The following is a 24952-nucleotide window of genomic DNA, read 5'->3' as shown; positions in this document are numbered from 1 at the left end:
GCCTAATGTCGATTTCAACTTCGAAATAGCGCCCAACATGTGTAGCTGTGACGGGTGCTATTTCGAAGTTGGCGCCGCTACTTTGAAGCAGCGTGCACGTGTAGACGCGGCCCACATGTTACTTATTTCCAGCAGACTTAATATGCTCACTGATTGGCAAACCCCACTCTCCATCTATGTTTGTTAGGTCAGTTCTTCTTACAGCCTAAGGAGAGGGCTTGACCTGATGCTTTCTTAATTGCTTTTCTGAGGGAATCTTCTTCATAGAATCATAGAACACTAGAACTGGAAGGGACCCCAGGAGGTCATCAAGTCCATCTCCCTCTCCTCTCAGCAGGACCAAGCACAGTCTAAACCATTCCCGATAGGTATCTATCTAAACTGCTCTTAAAAATATCCAGTGATGGAGATTCCACAACCTCACTAGTCAATTTATTCCAGTGTTTAATCAACCTGACAGTTAGAAGTTTTTCCTAATGTCTAATCTAAACCTCCCTTGCTGCAGTTTAAGCCCATTGCTCCTTATGCTATTCTCAGAGGCCAAGGAGAACAATTTTCCTCCCTCCTCTTCGTAACCCTCTTTGAGGTACTTGAAACCCACTATCACACTCCCTCTCAGTCTTCTCTTTTCTAAACTAAACTAAACAAGCCCAGTTCTTTCAGTCTTCCCTCATAGCTCATGTTCTCTAGACCTTTAATCATTCTTGTCGCTCTTCTTTGGACTTTCTCCAATTTCTCCATATCTTTCTTGAAATGTGGTGCCCAGAGCTGGACACAATACTCCAACTGAAGCCTAATCAGCACTGAGTAGAGCAGAAGAATGACTTCTCATGTCTTGCTCACAACACTCCTGTAAATGTATCCCAGAATCTTGTTTGCTTTTTTTTGCAACAGCATCACACTGTTAACTGATATTTAGCTTGTGGTCCACTATGACCCCTTAATCCCTCCCTGTAGTACTCCTTCCTAGACAGTTGTTTCCCATTCTGTATGAATGAAGCTGATTGTTCCTTCCTAAGTGGAGCACTTTGCATTTGTCCTTATTAGATGTCACCCTGTTTACCTCAGACCATTTCTCAAGTTTGTCCAGATCATTTTGAAGTGTCTCTTCCTCAAAGCCTTTAATTGACCCTTGGCTCATTTCTTTAACAAGCATCAGTGCCAATGGAGAGACTAGCAGCTGCAGTGTTAGATAAATACATATGGCCAACTACTTGTCCTAGCAGATTGAAGAGAGCCATTCCACCAGCAGAATCACTCAGCTGAGTAAGGTCAGCAGGGTTTAGTCAGTGACAGGACATTTACCGCTATTTGTTGTACATCCTGAGGCTGACAGTACCCTTGGGATATCCCCGTGTATAATCACCAGCAAGTTAAATGGCAGCACTTTCCCAGGAGATCTGAACCTCCTGCCACCCTAGAGATTCCTCCCAGAAATCAATGCACTTTGCAGGCCCATGGTCTTAGGGCAGGACATTCCACATTGGGGCAAACACATCCATCCTAATATGTAGAAAGGAGAAAGGAAAAGCAACAAGAAAGGGCACCTGTGTGGACGAGAATCCAGCATTCCACAACTTCACTCTGCACAAACCTCCCTCATAATTTCATACCTTTATTCTGCCTTGTTTAATATTCAAAATTTTTACACGTTAACAGCATTCATGAATAACTTCTCACAGCCACAAAGTACTCTCCTTTGGCTAGCACAGGGCTTGTCAACAGCATGAAGCCTGCACGAAACTCTGATGTACTCAGGTGAAAATGCATGGCTATTTTCTTTTCTCACTACGTGGGGATTTCCAGCCTTGGGACCCACCCCATCTTAGCTCCAGCTGACTTCAAAGTCAGAGTTGCCCACATAAGGATGGTGGAACACATGCTCTACCCATGAAAGGGGGTGTTAGGAGAGGTTATCTCCCCAAAGAGCATGATGATGATTCCCCTTCTTCTGTTTCATCTTGGGATGGGAAACTGGTCCAGCCCCTCACTAATGGGCGCTGGTATTTGGCCACAACATAATGGATTCTCAGGGACCTACCTGGCTCTATGCAAGGCCATATTGCTCTTCCCTAGCTCTTGTCCCCCAGCATCCCTCCAGTTTCTGACAGCATGGTGATCAGAGTGGTGCTACTAAGGATGACTCCAAAGCATGCAGCTGGTCTGAGGGGGTGTTTCATGTCCCTTGCTATAGCCTCCAGTGACACTTCTTGCTCTCCCACTCTTCCCTCAGCTCACCCAGGCTATGTCCACACAGCAGGATTATTTCCAGAACAACTTATTTCAAAATAATGCTGCTACACACAAGGGGCTCATCTATACAAGCCCCCCCTTCAAATGTTTTGGGAGTAAGGGAACTTTGAAGTTTCATGGGTACTTCGAAGTGCCTGCAGCTATGCTTCTTGTCACTGCTCTGAAGTTAGCAACTTCAAAGTTCGTGTAGCAGGAATTATGCTAATGAGGTGCTGCATATGCAGTGCAGCACCTCATTGCTATTCTCCCGTCAGGCTTGTTTACATGCCCCCTTCGAAGGAGGGAACTAATGTAGACGAGCCCACAATGTGTTTCGAAATAGCCGTGCACTATTTCGAAACAGAACCTCCAGACACAATAGAGCCAGTTTTGAAATTGAGCCATTTGATGCACTATGGCTTATTTTGAAATCGTCCCTATTCTCTGCCTACACAGCCCTATTTCAAAATAGGTGCTATTCCTTGCACAATGGGATTTACCAATTTCAAAACAAGTGGTCCACTGGTTTGAAATTATTTTGAAAAATAGCAGTTGCCTTGTGTGGATGCTCGCAAAGTTATTTCGAAACAGCTGCTGTTATTCCAAAATAATTTTGCTGTATAGACAATACCCCGGATGTTGCTTCCCTCCACTGGCCTCATACTGTTATTGTTACCTAAAGTATCAGGTATACCATTTTTATATGTCATTTTGCTTTCTCATAAAGTATATTCTGAGAGAGCCTTCAGAACTCACCCTTTTGGTTCAAAAAGGTTATCAAACTTATTTCCCCGATTATTTCTCACTTCCCTGCGCCTCTGTGTTTGACTGGGACTAGAAGCAGAAATGCCAAAGCTCCATGCCAAGGCACACTGCTTTCACGTAATTTTTTTTTTTTTTTTTTTGCATTGGAAGCATCTGTTGTACTTCTTAGGCAATAGTTTGGGAGCTATGCTGGGACAAAGGAAACCTGGGCTCATGTTCCTTCTGTGCCTCTGATTTCCTGTGCGAGCCCTGGGCAAGTAACTTAGCATCTCTACCTCAGTTCCCCAGCTGTAAAGTTGGGTATAGTAGCCGTGCCCTCTCTCCTAGTGGTGTTGTGAGGATAAACATATTAAAAATCTTAAGCTGCTCAGATACTACAAGAACAGGGCATGTGTAAGTACTAAGTCAGTCCAACAATTAAAAAACTAATTGCCATTAACTGTGGGGCTGCAGGGGCTCCTCTGGCCTCAGCTGGGGTCCCCACTGCTCTGGAGCTGCCAGAGGGGCTCTGTGCCCCAGCCAGCTCCCAGCCACAGGGGCTATTGGGGTTCTCCCACACTCATCTTGAAAGCACAGGGCCAGTAATTACGTTATTCTAGGGCTGTCAATTAACAGTTAACACCTGCGATTAATGCTTTCTTTTATTTAATGCATTAAATCCATTCTGTGTTAATCAGAGGCATTAATGTGCTTTAATTGACAGCCATAGTAACTGTGATAGATAGATAGATAGATAGATAGATAGATAGATAGATAATGGATCATTTTATTGGAGCCCGTATTCATGGGCCTCTCCAACACAGCAACGTGCAAGGAAAAGCCTTGCATCATTTGGATGAGGTTTGGCTAAGCAGTGACTTTAAATGAACCTCTGACTCCAAGCCATTTGAAGGTTTCCCATCGCTACGTTCATCTCTGAATCCTACATGCAGCATCACTTTCCTGGCTCTGATTCCAACAATAGGCCTGTGGATTGCTTTATTCAGCTGGGCTCAGGTCTTTATACTGACTGAATGTTGGCGCACCCCTCCTGGGGAGCAGAGGGTTATTTTTAATTAGCAGCTCACCTGCAAGATTTGGGAAGGACAGTTGCAGAGCGTGGGGGAGGGGGATGTCTTGCTAGTAGAAGTTATTTGGCTGGGTCCTTTTGATGATCTTACAGTGTCACGGATTGGCTTTTGCTTTGCTTTACACATACCCTCACTGTCGCATACGTCTTAACGGCTATTTCTCTCTTTTGAAACCATGCTCCCTTGGGAAGCATTCTGGCTCCGGAAGGGACCAGATTGCAGGGGTTCTAAAGGATGACTTTGGCCCCTCGGACCTATATATCAGTAGGACCCTACCAAAAACTCATTCAGGACAGTGAAATCTGGACTTCTTGTGCTTCAGCCTATATTAGACAGATTTCACGGGGGAGACCAGCATTTCTCAAATTGGCAGTCCTGGCCCAAAAGGGAGATCTGGGGATGGGAGGGGCAGAGAAAAGGGAGAGGGTTCACAAGCCTATTTTAGGGGGATTGCGGTATGGCCACCTTTACGTCTATGCAGCTTTCAGAGCTGGGTGACTGCTGACAGAGGGTCCAGCTCTGCAGGCAGCTGCGCAGGAGGGTGGCAATAACTGTGGGTGCTGCTGGCGGTGGTTCTGACTTTGGCACTTGGATCGCAGCCAGCCATCAACCACTCTCCAGCTGCCCCACCCTGAAGGTATCACTGCCACCACCGGCAGTACAGAGGTTAGCAATGCCTCAACCTGTCCTCATAATAACTCCTTTTTTGGGTCAGAAGCCCTACAGTTACACCATGAAATGTCTGATTTAAATAACTGAAATCACGAAACGTATGAGTTTTAAGATCTCATGACTGTGAAATTGAGCAAAATGGACCATGAATTTGGTAGGGCCCTGCACAGCAGCAAGAGGCCTTGGCAACAAGGCTACTGCTGTTTTTGACAACCTAGTCTACTACCTGGACATTACAGAGGACCAACAACATGGTGCTTTAAAAAGTCAGCATTAGCACCCTCTGAACTAACAACCAGATAAATCAGTAGAAGTGATATGGAGGCAACCTGGAGGTGAAGGCTTGGCTGCTAAGATGGCGTCACTAGGATTCCCTGATCACAAGTTGCTGATACAGGAAGAAGGGCTTCTAGGGAGAAATGGGGTCCACATATCAAGGAAGGGGAAAAGCATATTTGGACACAGGCTGGCTATGCTAGTGAGGAGGGCTTTAAACTAGATTCAACAGGGGCAGGTGACCAAAGCCCACAAGTCATATCCTGGGAGAAAGGTCAGAATATGGGGGGAGCATGGGCTTTGATAATAAGGATAAAGGAGACATAAGACAGAACTGGGGTGGGGGAATAAAATCAGCTGGGAGAATTGTAACAGAGAGGTAGCCATGTTAGTCTGTTAGTCTGTATTCTAACAAAACAAAACAGCAGTCATGTAGCCCTTTGGAGACTAACAAAATAATTTATTAGATGATGAGCTTTCATGGGACAGACCCACTTCTTCAGATCTCACTGGGAGAACTGCCTGTGATGTCCCTACGCTAATATGGGAAGTATGGGGAATAAGCAGGAAAAACTCGAAATGCCAGTAAATAAACAGAACTATGACTGACTTAGTAGGATAATATGCATGACTGGGATATTGACACAGAAGTGTACAGCTGGCCAAGAAAGGACAGGCAGAGGAAAAAAACCAGAGGAGGTATTGACTTATATAGTAAAAACATATATGCACTTGGATTGAGGTTGGGATGGAAACAGAATACAGACTTTCTGAAAGTTTCTAAGTATAAAATGAGTAAAACACAAGGGTGTTGTCACACTAGGTTGTATAATACACAAGGACACCAACTTTCTGAAATGTTGGGGGGTGCTCAACTCCCAGCTCTGCCTCAGGTCTTGCCCCCATTCCACCTCTTCTTCCCAGGCCTCACCCCCACTCCATGTCTTCCTTCCCAGTTCCACCCCAACCCCTGAGCACACCACTTTCTTGCTCCTCCCGCTTCCCCAGAGCTTGCAAATGCCATGAAACAGCTGATGACACCTGACAGGAGGTGTGGGAGGGGCATTGATCTGCGGGGCCAGCTGGTAAATGGGAGGCACCGGGGGAATTACGAGCCACCGATGGGGGGCTGGTGGCATGTGCTCAGTAGGCACCGATTTTTCTGTATGGGTGCTCCAGTCCCAGAGCACCCACAGAGGTAGTGCCTATGCTAACCTACCCAAGAAGAGTTGGATGAGGGTTTTCCTTAGCAACTTACAAAATCATCCAAAGCACAGGACTAGGTGGTGATGGGGGACTCCAACTACCCAGGCATCTGTTACTGCTGGTGGGAGCTAGTTTACATTTGATTTTGACAAACAGGGAGGAAGTGGCTGAGAATTTGAAAGGGGCTTGGGTGAAAGCGATCATGAAATGATAGAGTTCATAGGTAGGTCTGCACAGCCGCATTATTTCAGAATAAGCTGTTTCGTATGAATTATTCCTGAATAGACTATTTATAAATAACACTGCTACACACAAAATGCATTTCAAAATAGCACTCAGAGATTTCAAAATACAGTTTCAACACACAATAGAGCCTATTTCAAAACAGAGCCATTGGGTATGATTTATTTTGAAATATGCTCTATTCCCTGTCTTAAAAACCCCTATTTCAAAATAGGTGCTATTCATTGTGGAATGAGGTTTACCTATTTTGAAATAAGCCAAGCACTATTTCAAAATTATTTTGAAATAGTGATTGTGTTGTGTAGACTCTAGGGCCGTGTCTACACTAGCCAAAATCTTTGAAATGGCCATGCAAATGGCCATTTCGAAGTTTACTAATGAAGCGCTGAAATACATATTCAGTGCTTCATTAGCATGCGGGCGGCCACGGCACTTCAAAATTGACACGGCTCGCCACCGCACGGCTTGTCCAGACGGGGCTCCTTTTCGAAAGGACCCCGCCTACTTTGAAGTCCCCTTATTCCTATGAGCAGATGGGAATAAGGGGACTTCGAAGTAGGTGGGGTCCTTTCGAAAAGGAGCCCCGTCTGGATGAGCTGCGCGGCGGCGAGCCGTGTCAATTTTGAAGTGCCGCGACCACCTGCATGCTAGTGAAGCGCTTAATATGTATCTCAGTGCTTCATTAGTAAACTTTGAAATGGCCATTTGCATGGCCATTTCGAATTTTTTGGCCAGTGTAGACATAGCCAAGCCATTATTTCAAAATAATGGCTGTTATTTTGAAATAACTTTGCTGTGTAGACATAGCCCATGACTCTAAGGAAAGACAGGAAGGAGAACAACAAAATAAGGACAATGGATTTCAAGAAGGCAGATATTAGAAAACTCTGGGAGATTGTGAGCAAAATCACATGGGAAGTACATGTAAGGGGAAAAACAGTTGAAAACAGTTGGCAGGTTGCTGTTTTTTTCCAAAGACACTTTATCAAGGACACAAGAGCAAAGTATTCCACTGCAAACAAAGATTGGAAATAGGCAAGAGACCACCGTGGCTTAACCTGGAGATCTTAAATGATCTAAAAGTCAAAAAAGAGTTCTACAAAAAATGGAAACTGAGTAATTAGAAAAGAGGAATATATACAAATAACACAAGAATATAAGGAAAAAATTAGAAAGGACGAGGCATAGAACAAGATCAAACTAGCTAGAGACATAAAAAGTAACAAGAAAATATTAAACAAATACACTAGAAGCAAGAGGAAGACCAAGGACAGGGAAAAAGAGCAGAGGTAGCATAACAGAAAATGTGGAAATAGCAGAGGTACCTCGTTACTTCTTTGTTTCGATTTACACCAAGAAGTTTGATGGTGATGGGACTTCTAACATACTGATTGCCAGTAAAAATGAGGTAGGACTGGAGGCTGAGGAGATACTTGAACCATAAGCTGTTATCTCTGAAAAGTCACAGACTACAGGAGGTTCCAGAGGACTAGGAAAGTGCAAATATAGTGCCAATCTATGAAAAGGGAAATAAGGAGAACCTGGATAATTACAGACTGGTCAGCTTAACTTCTGTGCCTGGAAATGTAACAGACTAAATAATTAAGCAGCCAATATGCAAACATCTAGATGGTAATATGGTGATAAGTAACAGTCAGCGTGAATTTTTCCAGAACAAATCACAGCAAATCAACCCTGTAGCTTTTCTGGAAGAGTAACTAGCCTTGTGGATAAAGGGAAGTGGTAGATGTGGTACAGTCTGACTTTAGTATAGCTTTTGATACCGTCTCACACGACTTTCTCATAAATGAACAAGGGAAATGCAACCTTATACACAACTGTAAGTTGGGTGCAAAACTGGTTGTAAAACTATTCCCAGAGAGGAGTCATCAATGATTCACAGTCATGCTGAAAAATCACAAGTGGAGTCCCAGAGGAAGCAGTTCTGGGACCGTGTCTGTTTAATATCTTCATCAAGGATTTAGATAATGGCATAGAGAGCACACTGACAAAGTTTACAGATGATACCAACCTGGGATAGGCTGCAAGTGCTTTGGAGGACAGGATTATAATAGAAAATGATCTGGACAAACTGTAGAAATGCTCTGAAGTAAATGGAATGAAGTTCCACAAGGATGAATGCAAAGTGGCCCACTTAGGAAGGAATAATTAGTTACACACATACAAAATGGGAAATAATTGCCTAGGAAGGAGTATTGTGGAAAGGGATCTGGAGGGATCACAGTGGCTCACAAACTGAAAATGAACAGAGGTGGGAAAGTACCCCAAAAGTTACTTGAGTAAAAGTGCAGCTGCTGGGGGTTGGTGGTGGATTACTTAAGTACAGGTTACTGATGTCCCTCTGGAAAACTCCTCGAGTGAAAGTACACACATGCACAAGTGCACACGCATACACATGTCACATCTAGATTGTACTCAAGCATTGACAAGTAAAAGCAGCTGCACTTTTACTCAAGTAACTTTTGGGTACTTTTTCCATCTCTGAAAATGAATAGATTGTGTAACGCTGTTGCAATATGGAATGCATTAATAGGAGAGTATGAAATAATTTTTCCACTCAACTCCACACTGATTAGGTCTCAGCTGGGGTATTCTGTCCAGCTCTGGGTGCCATGTTTCAGGAAAGACAAATTGAAGAAAGTGCAGAGAGGAGAGACAAAAATGGTCAAGATGACATGATCTATATGGGACGACTGAAAAAAAAATGGGTGGGTTTATTCTGGAAAAGAGAACGAGAAGTGGTGTGATAAACCATTTTCAATTACATAAAAAGATGTTACAAGAAGGAGGGAAAAGAATTGTTCCTAACCTCTAAGTATAGGACAAGGAGCAATAGACTTACACTGAAGCAAGGGAGACTTAGGTTGGATATTAGGAAAAACTCTCTGTCAGGAGTGGTTAAGCCCTGGAATAAACTGTCTAGAGAAGTTGTGAAACTGCCATCAAATTCAAGTTAGACAATCATCTGTCAAGAAGGAGCTATATAATACTGAGTCCTGCCGTGAGTACAGGGGACTAGATGACTTCCCTTCCAGTCCTGCGGTTTGGTTTGTTTGTTTTTTTGGCAAGGAGGAAAATTGAAAAAAAAAAAGTTCTACAAAGGAAGAGGGGTAATCACAATATCACCACACGAACAAAAATTTCTGGATGTGTTTGGGCTGTGGGGTGGGATGGACTGAGACAGATGTGTCCTGGGAAGGAAATTCTGCTTACATGCCATTGTGGGAAAGAGTCTTTTTACTTAAAGGAAAATGGGGAATTCTGAAAAGTAGTTATGTAGATGGTAAATAGAACTAGTTTGAAATTCATGAAGGAACTTTTATTGTTCAAAAATTATGTTTTTTGTTTTTAATCATTCGTTTACAATAAAACTGGAAAATTAAAAAGTTTGGGATTTCCTTTTTGTTTTGCTTCTTTTTATACTGGGGTTTCCTTCTTCCTTGTTCTATCCCCCCTTTTTGGTGGCAAAATGTAAGAAGAAAAAGGAGTGGGGTGGAAAGAAAGTGGGATAAAAGGGAAAAAGGTTAGAAAAAGGGAAAACCCAAAACAGTCAAAATTAAAAATATGAAAATTTTCCAAACTGAATATTTACAAACAAAACATAATTCATTTTAAAACCAAAGGAATGGAAAGTATTGAAAAAATTGTAACAAAATGCATTTTTCAACCAGCTCTGGTCAATGATGTCAGAGCAGGGAAGAGATTTGGGGAGGTTAATTGCAAAATTATTAGAGCAGACAGCAAAGTTTTTAGAAACCAGCAGGACTAGCTTGCATTCAATGAGCCCGAACAGGAAAATCTTCTCATTTTTTACTTTTGGTTTTTTAGTTAGCATGGGTGGCAATGTGAAATTCAGATAACTAACTTCAAACTTCCCTGATGCCAGTGACTAGAAAGCATATCTATATAAAAACAAGGTAAATCAATTTCTCCCATGATTGAAAACATTCAGGTCATGTACTTTCTCATACACCTTGATTGACATATGCACTTTTCCTTTAATCCAGAGCACCAACACCCTACTTTAAGATACAATAGCACTTTTCTGGTGTCTGAGACTTCAGCAAATTAGCTTCCTATCGTCTTGATATTACATGGCATTGAAGGGGACACTAGACTTCTAAAACCAGAAAGAAGCGCTGGATGTGAGGGCTCTTTAAACGCCAATCTGAACAGCTTGTGAACCATTGCTAGAGAAAAGTGTCAGAAGAAATTAGAACAAACACCAAACAAAGAGAAAATAAACAGCTATTGTATAGGCAGAAATGGATTTTCTGGTTCTACACTAAATAAAATAATGCACTGTCTTAGTCATTGGCCCTGGGATGATACAGTTTGCAGAATTTTTACTGGCAGGCTGCCATACTTATTTTCATTTATCTGCCTCAAAGCACCATTTCAAAAAGTGCAAAAGCATGTTGTTGATCGAGTAGATTGTTTATAGCTGAACTGAGTATTTCAGAACAACAGGCATTGTAATAAAGCCGGGGGAGGGGAGACACACACAGGCAGCTGCAGCTTCTTGAATCCTTTGTCAAAGATGATGGTCATAAAGCCAAGGAATATTTATTCTGTCCTGGGAAATGCAATAAGTGAATCCCTCCCCACCACATTAAGTGACAGGAATGGACAAAAGCCATAAAAATCCACAAGTTCCAGACTTCTTACAATGCTTTTCCAGTGCCTTGGGCCCACATGGGTGCTGATCTTTGCCATGCGCTTTTGCTGCCCATTGATGATCTGCCTGAGAGTAAATCCTGGATAGCAGTCACCCCTTGTGCACCCTCAGACATTTATCATCACAGTAACTAAAGATGCTAAGGAGTTAAAACCAGTAGGAGACCTTTCAGGATTACCAATCTTTTTGCTAGGAAAATGTATTAAAAATAATTGTGTAAGAAAACCAAGAAATCCCCCAAACTGCTGCAGTACGAACAAGTGGGTACCACTCGGGTAGCTTGCTGGGTTACAACCATCGCTGGGGTGATCCAGTCAGTCAGTGGCCATGATGGAAGGCAACTGAACAGAAGAAGATGGGAAAAAGTTCTGCAAAGGAAGAGGGGTAAAAAGTAACCACCATACCACCAACACAATTTCTGAGTGCTCCTGCATTGTGAGGTAGGGAGGAGGAGACAGACGTGTACTGGGAAAGAAATTCTGGCTGCACCTCACGATGGGAGAGACACCTCCTATGTAAAGGAGGTTGAGCAATACTTAAACTATAGCTGGATGGTAAATATTGTTACTCAGAAACTTGTGACTGAGCCTAGGCTGTTTGAAAATAGTTTTCATTTTTTTTTAGACCAACAAATGCAAGATCTCAATATTCCAGAGAGAACACAGGCAAAGCTAGGAAGGGTCTTTAGTGACTTAGGAGATAAAGGCTGCATCTACACTATGAGCAAAAATTGATGTTATTGAAATCGATTTATTAATGCTGGCTTTTATCAATTTGATTTTGAGCATCCTTACCTTCCCACATGGCCCCCTCAAAATCAACTTATTGCTGCCACACAAATGTTGCTGAAATTGACTGCTGCCGCAGTGTATTGTGGGAACCTATCCCACAGTTCCCTGAGCCCTGTAACATTCTGGCTGTTTTCACTGGTGCAGCATGGGTAAAAAAATTCCTGGATGGCTAAAAGATCCACAAATAGCAGCCAGACCCCCAATATCCTAGCCATTGAGGGTAACTTTCCGTGGCCAGCTACAGGATCCTCACCACACGCAAGCTGCCTGCCACTGTATGCAGCACATCCTTTTATTGGTTTGGGGTCAAGCCACGTGATGCGGGCACAGGAAAGTTCCAGATTGCCTGGCCCCTCGGGAGGAAAGAAAGCGAGGGGTTGTGGAGGTCAGAACAAAATGTAAGTGGCTGAAAAGAAGTTTCTCGACCAAGCACAACCCCCACCTACAGACTAGCTACCATGTGATGCAGGCAAGGGAAAGTTCCAGAATGCAGGGAACCTCTTGGGGAGGGAAGGTAGGGGACGCGGGGGGTAGGACAACATGTAAACAGCTGAAAAGAAGTTTCTCATCTAAGCATGACCCCCACCCACAGTGTAGCTGCCACTTAGTATGGGGGTACAGCAGCTGGCACCAAGCAGATAAAAAAAAAAAAAGACAGCTAGCAGAGTTAGATGCACAGAACCACAGATCCCACAGCCACACTAATAGCAAAGAAAGAAAAGATTTTTCAGTCTCTCATGACCCTATAGCCATAGGCTTCCAGGTCCTGAATTGAAAGGATCTTCCTGATGCCTAATTCCTCCACACCTGAGAGCAGTGGAGGTGGAAGGCGGCAAATTGGAGAACAGTGGGGCATTGTGGGGCACATATGGGACATCTCTGGAGGCTATTGGACTCAATTTAAAGACACAGCGCTTCCTCACAACCCTTCATTCAGAATTTTAAATTCAAACTGAACGCGACACCCGTCAAGTTACTATGATATTATATCGATAGTATGTCAATTTTAGTGCACCATAAAATGAGCTAATGGAATTTACGGTGAAGATAGGCACTTGGTAAAATCAGAATAAATGACTTAAAATTAATATTATCTCAGAGCGTAGACATCGTCTAAGTTGCTTGCTAACCTGACACTGAATTCAAGGAGCTTTCAACTCCAACCCACAAGCAGTGGCACCATCATTACCGTGGCAAACAGCAACACAAATGCTCAATTTATGATCCCAAACACAAGTTCATTCCCCCAGTGCACACAAGACTACAATGATGAATAAGGACACAAGCTCCTACAAGACCTCAATTATTCAAATACAAGACTTAAAAATACAAGTATTATAGCATGCTGCAAGGGCCAATAATCTGCATAAATGGAAATCCTTGCCCCACCCCCTTCTCTGGCCTGGCTTCCACGGTAACCTTCCACATAGTGCCTCCAGAGGTTGGTATGGAGATTAGTTGTGCGTGAGGAGGTATTCTTGCCTGCCTGCTTGCCTCACTGGACCCCTGGGCAGGGTTGGAGGGCCCACAAGATCTGTACTAGAGGTGAGTGTCATCTACGTTGTGATTGAAATAATTTTGGTTGCTGTCATTTGAAGTATTCACAGGATATTCTTTATGGCTCACTCCTGTCAGGCACAAAGTACTCCCCAGTTAGGCTGAGCCCCCTCAGGTTCCCTGGAAACCAGTAGTGTTGAAGGCACTCAGCACCTCACAGCAGGCCTTAGTACTTACCATAACAAGCCCTATTTGCTCATTTCTGTGCCTTTTAGATGTCATATTTTCTGCATTAATATTGAACCCAGCAAATCTTACAAGGCCCATCTTCCCAAACCTCAAGCTCACAGATGCTTTTTAATGCTCTCTTCAATGGTGCCATAAAAGTCGGATATTTTATTACTTCTTTGAATAATTATCCTAATTTATAATTTGCCAGCTTTTGTTTTTGTAAACTTCAAAATGTGGACTGTATTTTCCCCACATCAAATGTGCCTATCATGTTTTTTTTTCTCTAACAAACTGTAGCCTAATTTTTAAATAGACATGAGGAAAGGGCACAGTAGTTTTGTCGCATTGTCACAGAAGAAGTTTTACATCTTTCCAAGAAATGTTTAAAGGTTTTCCTAAAATAAAAAGATAACCTAGAAATGTACACAAAAGTTTGAAGCTGTATTAATTGGTAGCAAATTCTTCTGAACTTGGACGGAAGATACACTGCAGGAATATTTCACAAGGAACCATATTTTTTAAATAAAAGCATCAAGTACCTCAATTATCTTGGAACGCATGTGCAGGGCAAAGTCTGGAGCCTTGGAACATATGCAATCTGTGCACCACACGTAGTAGACACCAAAAATAAACCATGTACGACATTCAGAGTCTGATTCAAAGCCTATGGAAATCAGCAAGAGGCCTTCATAGAAACATAAGGCAGGAAAAGGACGTCAGAAGCTCATTTAATCCATCGTCCTGCAGCAAGGATCAGGCCTTCATAGTTTAAGGTCCAGATCCTGAAAGGTATTTAGGCACCTTAGAAAATCTGGGCCGAACTTCATACTGTGACATGCTACAGGCTAGAAATGAGCCTGGAGTTGCCTACTTCACACTATTTAAAAACTGGACACTCCAACAGGAGTGCGGGAACCTCCCCTACCTCACTGCCCCCTCCCTAAGTTTCCGCTCATTCTCCTCCTATTCCCTGAGCTCCCGTTTGTTTCTCTTTACCCTCAGTTAGTTTCTCTCTGTTGTTGCCATCTCTGCTTCATCTCATCCCATTCTGGAGAAACTCGTCTGCAGAGCTGGGGCTAGGAGCACAACACAGGTGATGGTGCAGTGCCTCCCCAGCTCCTCCACCCACGGTAACTGGATTTCAGATGTCCAGTCAATAGATGTGACCAGACACTCACTGTTGGGTGCCCTTTTGGGTTGGACTTGCCAATCAAAAACCAGCCACCTGGCCGCACTTCCTGAGCCAGAACAACAAAGGGAGTTCCAGCAGTAGTGATGTGGTAGGTGGATACATGAAAAACCCCAGCATTTAGCGTGGCACATGGAAGCTGTTTGCTCAGACAGAACATACTGATCAGCCATCACATGCTAGGGACTTTTCTAGTGTGGGAAAATGACCTGTTAGTGGTGGGATGCAGTTGAAGTGAGGCTGAACGTGGTTGATCTGCCACCATGGACAAGAAAACAAACACGTGTTTAGAGTCATTTGAGAAAGTGAGGTGTTAGTAACGTCCAACCCATTTCCGGCTCTGTGAAAATAAAGAGGTTCCAAATTATCAAAGCAATTTTAAGGTTGGGGGTAACAAGTGCTGAAGTTCCTTGATTCTAGTTCCTGGGTTTTTTTGTTGTTATTCTGTTAAAAACAAAGCCAAAGAACTCCATGAAGCCTCAACAGCTCAGAGAATCAGCCAGAGCAAACTCTTCAGAAGAGGTTCAAGTATGATTCTGTATTCTGCTGAATATAGGCTCTAAGTTTTTGACTGGATTTAGCTTGACAGTTGAGCAACTAAAATTTTCTTTTTTCATTTCACCCAACCATTTGAGACCCAGAGACTTGAGAAAAGCGATACTATAACTCCCTTGCAACTCATTCCATCCAAGGCACTGAAACGGTTCATTTGAATCATGATGTTTCATTTTTTGCTTGAGAAAGCATGACCTGGAGGATGCAAAGTATATCTTTATATGATATCACTCTTGAGCTGCGTCTACACGTGCACGCTACTTCGAAGTAGCGGCACCAACTTCGAAATAGCGCCCGTCGCGGCTACACGCGTCGGGCGCTATTTCGAAGTTAACTTCGACGTTAGGCGGCGAGACGTCGAAGTCGCTAACCTCATGAGGAGATAGGAATAGTGCCCTACTTCGACGTTCAACGTCGAAGTAGGGACAGTGTAGACGATCCGCGTCCCGCAACGTCGAAATTGCTGGGTCCTCCATGGCGGCCATCAGCTGGGGGGTTGAGAGACGCTCTCTCTCCAGCCCCTGCGGGGCTCTATGGTCACCGTGGGCAGCAGCCCTTAGCCCAGGGCTTCTGGCTGCTTCTGCGGCAGCTGGGGATCTATGCTGCAGGCACAGGGTCTGCAACCAGTTGTCAGCTCTGTGTATCTTGTGTTGTTTAGTGCAACTGTGTCTGGGAGGGGCCCTTTAAGGGAGCGGCTTGCTGTTGAGTCCACCCTGTGACCCTGTCTGCAGCTGTGCCTGGCATCCCTATTTCGATGTGTGCTACTTTGACGTGTAGACGTTCCCTCGCTGCGCCTATTTCGATGTTGGGCTGAGCAACGTCGAAGTTGAACATCGACGTTGCCGGCCCTGGAGGACGTGTAGACGTTATTCATCGAAATAGACTATTTCGATGTCGCAACATTGAAATAAGCTATTTCGATGTTGGCTGCACGTGTAGACGTAGCCTTGATGTTCAGTATCACACCCAATATCCAGCTAATGGGGACTTCTCTCAAAGCACTCCAATGCCACCTTGTAAACTGTACTTCAATACAAAGATCTAAAAGAGCCTTCTGTGCCATCCTTACAGCACCTGGTGCAATGAGTCCCTAATACAGGTCTCGAACCCTTGCACACTGCTGCCATACAAACAGGTGATAATTCACTGCTGTGTAAACCACAGGACTGTCTGAGAAAGACGTTGCCTTGAACATTCAGGAATTATAAATGGTGTCTCATCCAAAAGTGAGGAGGAAAAACATGGCCTAAATCCAGTGAAAAGGAGAGATGGGATAGTCATACATGACAATCTGTCACTGAATGAGGAATGGACCCTGAGGACAAACGGACGCAGATGATCAGTCCCCAAGTACAGTACGGGATCCCGTCCTGGACAGGCAGTTCCCATCGCTGACTGATATCAGTGGGGTCTGTCTTTTTTGTTGCTGTTTGGCATCACTTCTACAGGGCAGGAACACCTCAGAGAACTCAACTAGCTTGTGTATTTGCAATACTGTCGTCTACTGGATGGATTCAGAGTGTATTAGCTATGTACAAAAGGCCCTGAAGGCTTTTCTTTTAACTGATCTAACAGGGAACTGGGCTTTATCAGAGCATTAGCTTTGCTGTCATTATTAATTTGCAAATGACCAGAGTGGTCATCGTTCCGACAGTTGTCAAATTTAAAAAAAAAATTGGGGTGACTCACTAAATCAGAACTTATGGAGTATGCTGCATATGTGCAATGTCATGACGTTAATGTTGCTTTCAAAACCTTCACTGATGCATTTTCTGACTTTTGTGGTTTCAACAGTATAGACCTAGAGTTGCCTCAATGAACTTAATTTCCAGATTTTTAAAAACAAGGACAAAAGCTCCTGTGTTTAATTATTTTAGCATTAAGATGGTGGGAATTTTGTTATGAATGATTTGTACTAAGGCAGTACTGAGCAAACCCAATCACAGACCATGGCCCATTGTGTTAGGTGCTACACAAACCCACAATAAAGTTCCTGCCCCAAGGAACTTACAATCCAAGTATATGACTCAAGACTACAGACTGGAAGACCAGATAAATGGCAGGGATCACAAGACAACAATGAGACAATACTGCTCAGCACAAAAAGCTGCTTTCAGAGCCCCCTAGCTCTTCAGCCGTTGTTGAGGAGTTGTATTTTGCTGTTGTTATGGTTGCTTTGCTTTCATTTTGTCAGCATCACCACAGAAGGGAGAGTTTTAAGAAAGAATTCAAAGGAGGACAATGAGGTGGCTTTGTAGATGTTACCACATATAGGGGCAGTCTGGGAAAACGCTGAAGAGTTCTTGTTTGAATATTCAGCAAGCACCCGTCAAGGCTAACACCGCTAGCACAGTGGATGCAGGAGTCAGCACCTGGCTTAGGTGTTCACATTGACAGAAAAGGCAGAGTGAGCATAGGACATTAAGGGCCTGGAAAGGAAAGATTAGTTTGTGTTTGCTTCAGTGGAGAAGAGGAAGCTACTTCACTACAATGAACAGGCTGTGATGGCAGATATTCTCAACTTTACTGGTGTGGATAATTTTCTCTCACAGTTTACACTGTGTCTTCACAACAGAAAACACAAAATCATTTTAAAATAAAAGCTCCACACTGTCAGAGTGTTTCAGGGTGCAGATGTTCGTTAATAGCTAGGGAAAAAATATCAAGCTGATATTTCAATTCAATTGAGACAAGTTCATTTGTTTGGGCCTTGGTGTTCCTTGTTTGTAGTGTCTAGTTCTACAGGAGGGTTGAAGAAATATGCTTTCCACTAATCAGAGGTAGAAACTACCTGAGTAACAATAAAAAAATAATCATGCCTTAATCGTACTCAAGCATCCAGTAGTAAATAGCAGCACCCTATGGAAACCCATGGATACTTGAGCACAATTAAGGCTCTCCCCCTTCTACTGAAGTAGTTTCCCAGGCAGACACATGACCTTTGAGTAATTACATGTTCCCTCTAAAGTAGCTGTACTTTTACTCAAGTAACTTTTGGGGTACTATTTCTACCTCTGCATCTAATAGAATGTAAACTTGCCTACACAGCCTGCTTGTATCAAGAATCTTATGTGGAAACTCCCATCTGGTTGACTAACCCTTCTTCCTTTTCCCAGATTAGTACCATTCCATACCCAACTATTTCTTCTGTAACAGCACGTGTAGGTCTAAATATGTCGTACTCTTCCAAAACTCAAGTTTCTTCTACAGTGAAGATAAGAGACACCTGCCATGACACTTCTTATGGCAGGCCCATACATTGTGCTACTTTCTTCCTTTCTGTGGAGGTCTGGGGTATAACTGGACATGGCTGTATGCAATGAGCCCTCTAATTTTTTCCATCCACATGCAGAATAAATGTTCTGTGCACTGAGGCATGTGTGGAAGTGCACAAGCATTAGAAACACATGCTGCTGACTGTGCATGCTCTGCTAAGCAGCGGGGTGGCATTTGAATATCTCCAAGAGCTCAGCTTCGAGGGCACAATGGACTGTTTGGATCTTCAGATACACATCACGTTTGGTTTGGGTGGAAGATTCGTATGGGTTTTTATTCAATGCGAAGGGGGTTACTCACCCCATTTATTAGCAGTACTTACTGGGACTGGATGGTGCTCACTACCACTGTAAGAATCACAGTGGGGTGAAGTTATATGGCCTGTAGAAAATCAGACTACCTCATCTCACTATTCCCTTTTGGCCTTACAACCAAACACTGAGCCATGTTTAAAAAGGAGGTCCCAGGGGATCTATACCAGTGTCTAATTCTGGTACTCACAGTCCTCAAGCACTGTTCCTAATGATTTCAACACCACTTGCTTAACTCAAAAAAGTTGGCTCATGCCAGAATGTGACAATATCAGTGAGAATTCCAGAGGACTCTGCCCTGGAAGTTTTCTCACTCAAGCTCTTATATTTATATAAACACTTTCAATTTCTACAGGGAATATTCCAGCAGCTTGGTTTACATTTACCCTTTGAAATGAGTGAATTAGGTCAGATAAAATAAGAACTTCACCCAAAACAGAAACCTAACCTGAAGTTTATCTGAGTGCTGTAAAAACTGGACTACCTGGTCTCATCAGTCTGGTTGGTCTGAGAGTGTTGTCTACACTATGGGGAAGATTGACCAGGTCAGGGTTAATCTTCTGTAATTTGATTTCATGTGCCTGGTAGAGAGGTGCAAAACAGAACTATCTGGGTGCAGCAGTCAACTTCTCTATTCCTCAATACTGCAAGCATAAGGAAGGTCAATGGGAGAGTTTCTCCCACTGACTTCTTTCTGTGTAGATGGGCAAGTTAGTCAATTGCAGATAAGTTGATTCTAGCTCCACAATTTCCACATCTAGAATTGCGTATTTGCAATCAACTTACTTGCCTAGCACAGACAAAGCCTAAAATTTCCAGGGACAGGTCAGGTTTCTCTACTGGGAAGAGATGATGTTGGTTACATGTTTCCTTCAATGCAGCTGGGTCTAGAAACAATGAAAATACCCATGCTGAGGCAGTTCTTGATGAAATCTCAGTATTATCGTGTGTGCACGTAACTGGCACACATCAATTGCCAACAATACCTTTAATCAACAACAGAACATTACTTAAAATAGGCCTGGAGGTTTAACACAAAATAGACCTTGAGGATTAATACAGCAACACACTTATGCTTAATCACTAAAGAGAACTTCTAATGAAGAAACCTTTTCCTTTTTGTCCCTCAAAAAGTACAAAATATTTTTTTCTTTACATGACAATGGGGGGAAAACCCACATCTTATCTTACTTCATGTGGATTAAATTATTTCCAGGTATGAGTTAAAAAACAACCAACCAACCTTTTCACATCACATACAGCCCCCACCTAAGGCCTCTCCAGCGCATCATCAGTGATCTGCAACCCATCCTGAACAATGATCTTTCACCCTCACAGACCTTGGGAGGCAGGCCCATCCTCGCCTATAGACAGCCTGCCAACCTTAAACAAATCCTCACCAGCCACTACAAATCACAAAGCAGTGACTCTAGGCCTGGAACCAGCCCCTGCAACAGTCCTCGCTGCCAACTCTGCTCACATATCTACACCAGTGACATCATCACAGGACCTAACACCAACTATACCATCAGCGGCTCCTTTACCTGCACATATACTGATATAATATATGCCATCATGTCCCAGCAATGCCACAATGCAATTTACATTGGCCAGACTGGACAGTTTCTCCATAAAGGAATAAATGGTCATAAATCAGACATCAGAAACGGTAACATACAGAAGCCTGTAGGGGAACACTTCAATCTCCCTGGACACTCAGTGGCAGATTTAAGGGTGACAGTCCTGAAACAAAAAAAAATTCAAAAATCAAATGGAGAGAGAAATCTCTGAGCTGCAATTTATTTGCAAATTTGACTCCATTAACCATGGATTATATAGAGACTGGGAGTGGCTCGCAGCTTACAAAGGCAGTTTCACTGCTCTGGGTGCTAATATCTCCCCATTACACTCTGACAAAGGCTCACATACCTGGCCCTGCAGATTTCCATGACCAGCATCTGATGAAGTGAGTCTGTGCTTACGAAAGCTCATGCTCAAAACTTTTCCTTTAGTCTATAAGGTGCCACAGGACCCCTTCGTTGCTATGCCCCCATCTGATCTGACTTGTATTTTCCTTTTCTGATAAGTGCTGTTGATACTGGGCCATTTCCACCTTGCTGAATAGACCTTGTCAGCTCTGGCCCTTCCTTTTACTGGGACCCCACTCTTTAAATACCCCTCTGAAACCGCCCCCCAACTCATGCTTCTGATGAAGCGGGTCTTTGCCCATGAAAGCTTACGCTCCAAAATATTTGTTAGACTATAAGGTGCCACAAGACATCTTGTTATTCTCGAACCTTTTCACAGACCTTCAACCAATGTTTTTGTGTGAGATCCACAGTTTCTGACATCTCTTGTTCCTTAAAATATTAATTTAATTGCTGAACACAGAAATCAAGTTTTACTGCTCACCTGAAACATTAATCCTTTTTATTGACTTCCCAGACAATAAACCCATAGGTCTGAACGGTCAACAAATTCCCCTTGATTTGTTTGAGAAACAGAGGGGCTATTCTACCTGCATGTGTGTTAAAAGCTGCTCATTTCCCTGCTGACATAAGTTTCATTTACACTTCAGGACTATAAACAGTGGCTGTATTTGTCTTCTTTCCTCTTAAGGCCTACTTCTGTGCCCACTGACATCAGCGGGGCTTTGCCATAGCCTTCAATAGGAGCAAGGTCAAGCTATTGACTTGCTTGTTGTTTTATAGTGGATGACCCGCTCCCACTTGTTGCACTGAATGAATCACCATGTGACACATACCTGTTAAGCAGCAATTCCTATTTCTATCTTCTAGGAAGGACTTTAGTGGATTCAGCCCAAATTCTATCTTGACTTTAAAACCTAAATTCATCAGCATTGATCTAGTACTGAGAAGAACCCTTTTGCACTAGTTAACTCTAGACCAGAATAATGGGAGGGAAGACGAGGAAGGTGTGTCGGGAGGGGTCTCAATCAGAATGACTCAGTGCCAACTCTGATCATACGATTCATCCGGCACACAAACACTGGTCTCCCCTCACTCACACCAGTACACGTCAGGGAATCGCTCCACTGAAGCCCATGCAATGTCAAAGGGTACAGTAAGTGCTGTGAGAATTGGGGCTAATGTCCGCGTAGAGGAAGGCTGAGGCATTAAAATCTCCCTCTCCAAAGTTCTAGTGCCCATGTCATGTGAGCTGCCGGAACAGCAACAATAGCTGATATAAGATCACTTCTCACACACGCATTTAGTGGATGGACGTTCCCTCTGAAAACCGACTATCATCATCACAAGCCAAGCCTCAAGTTGGAACCCACAAGGAAAAAGGAAAAGAGGGTGTCCACGAAACACCTGGCATAGAGACCTGAAGGCAGATACTAAAAAGACAGGCTACCCCTGCTCAGAACTGGAAAAGATCGCCCAAGACAGGGGATGATGGTGAACAGTCATCAGTGGCCTGTGAGGCAAGATGTAGGAGTGGAAGAGGCTTACTACTACTATTACTTATCATGTACGTATGCAAGACAGCACATTAGAACCTCCAGCTCACCTCTGTGATCACATCTCGGGTGGCCCTATTGCCCTCCTTCATGTCACAAGCACAGCAAGTTTTTTCACGGGCTTAACATTTCCCAGAAATTCAAAGTGACAGAACCGGAGGTATCGCAATCTGGAACTCTTAACTTCAGTAAGCGAGGGAGAATACTGGAATGTGCATGGTCCTGATTTAATGGCTTCAGCTGCTTTTCTGATACACTGCTAAGCACAGCAGTCCAGGATACATATTAGATGACTCACATCTGGACTGAATAGCTATGAGGACAGTATGCTCAGATAGAGCATCATGCTGTAAAGTGGAGGAAATCCAAAATAAATGGGAATATCAGACATTTGCAAGGGTCAAAAATAAAGTTATTTTGGTTTTTGTAACTCTGGTGACTAGGGCCCATCCTATACATGTACACTAAAGTCTCCCTAAAGAAATAAACTGAATCTTAAAATGGGAAGTGAGTTAAGCATCATGCTGGAAAAAAAGATGCATCCCTGTAAGATAGTCTCCAAGGAAAGACCTGAACATGAGAAGACTAAGTGCTCCTGTCTTCTAAATGAAAACCAGCCAGGAGTGAACTGCATGCATTGTGGTTGTCTTCTCACACTGATGTAATAAACTTCAGTATCCTCCCCCCACCCCAATAGGTTTCTCTTGGTTTAAAGCTGAGAGGGATGCATGTGCCCTAAATGGCCAGGCATGGGAATGCGCAGCTATAAAAAGAAGCAAACATGTAAATGCCATAAAAGCCCTCAAGATAGTTGATGGAACACAGCCCAACTCCCTTGCTACTGAGTAATAAATTCAGAGCACATCACACAGCAGGAACAATTTTGCACATAAAAAAGAAAACTGGTGGAAATGAGTCTTTTAGCCAGCTTTGAGACTGCGCACGAACGAAATAGATCTCCACGGTTTCCACATGTATCTTTCTAGGCAAAATCCCACTGCCATCACATAATATGATCATTAAGGACCTTGGCCAACAGAAGCTAATGCTGTTCATTTAAGGAGAAGTGTCTAGTTCCCACTTGATCTGAGGCTACTTCTGCACAAGATAAATTCAAATTTATTAAAATTGATTTTGTAATACTGGGTATTATAAATTCATATTTGAGTATCCTCACCTCCCCACATATTCCCCACAAAGTCAACTTATTGCTGCCATACTCAATCACTAAACATTGACTCTTGCAGCATTGCATTGTGGGAACCTATCCCATGGTTGCCACAGCTCCAAAGCATTCTAGGTATTTTCTCCAATGCAGCATGAAAAAAAAAATGCCCTGCAAGTGGTTCTGGGTATGTAATGTCATCCTCCCACATTGTATTACCCTCACTGCCCTCCTGTGGATAGCAAATGGCCATTTTTCAAGAAGGAAAGATGGAAAAAGTGGGTCATCCATAAAGATCGCCAAATTAACTGAAATCTCTTGCTTCTATAACTGAGTTGCTTTTTATAACTGAATTACCAAGGATTTTATGAAAAGCAGCAGGCGCCTGAGTCTTCTCAATTGGCCCTCCAGCCACTGGCCCCCTACCTTGATTATAGAAACATGATCCCTGAAAATAATACAGGAAAAATGCAAACCTTGAAGAAAGACTAAGATAGTAAAGGTTTAGAAAAAAGAGATTTTTTGACGCAGGTTTTTTGGCTTCGCAGTCCATTACACAGCTTCTGTGCCCTGGGATCACCCAGCAGTCCGTGTCTTCTCAACTGCCCCTCCACTCACTCTTCCCTGTATTAAGGGACTTAGGGAAAAAATGATGGGCTTCCAAAATGGGATGGGCTGAAATCTCGATAACTCAGAACTGAAATGTCAAAGATTTTACAAAAAGTAGCAGGTTTCTGGAATGGGCTTACAGTTCAGCAAGGTGTCTGTGTCTTTGTCTTCTCAACTGTGTCCCCTGTGTGAAGGGGACCGAGCCTTCAAGAAAGATGATAGAAAAGGTTAGGAAAAAGATTTTGGACTTCCCACTACACTACAGAGAGTGTCTAACACAGGGGATGGGGCTCGTCAAATTCCAACAAGCGGTGGTGCTCAGGTGGGGAGGTTGACACTGACTAAGCCCCTCATCCCATGAGGGAGCATTGGGTAGATCGGAGGATGATGGGCCAGTTGAAATAGTTCCTTGAAAATCTTTTTGTGTGGAGGTGGAGTGTAGGGACTATGGCTGCAGAGCCCATTGAAATGGTCCACATGGTGGCTGAAAGCCCGTGAAAATGTTTTTTGGTGGGGGGTATGTGGGGTCTGTGGCTGAAGAGGAAGTTGAATTGTTCCCTCAGGCGGCAGCAAGCCCCCAAAAATATTTTACTGGGGGTAGAGCGGCCAGTTGAAGCAGCCCCCCTGGCAGCAGCAAGGTCCAAAAATCTTAGCTGCTGGGGGAGACTTCCCACCAGCAGC

The sequence above is a fragment of the Carettochelys insculpta genome, chromosome 8, assembly GCF_033958435.1.
Source record: "Carettochelys insculpta isolate YL-2023 chromosome 8, ASM3395843v1, whole genome shotgun sequence".
In the NCBI taxonomy this organism is placed as follows: domain Eukaryota; kingdom Metazoa; phylum Chordata; order Testudines; family Carettochelyidae; genus Carettochelys; species Carettochelys insculpta.
The sequence above is the reverse complement of the archived record's forward strand: the minus strand, read 5'-3'. Positions refer to the sequence as shown.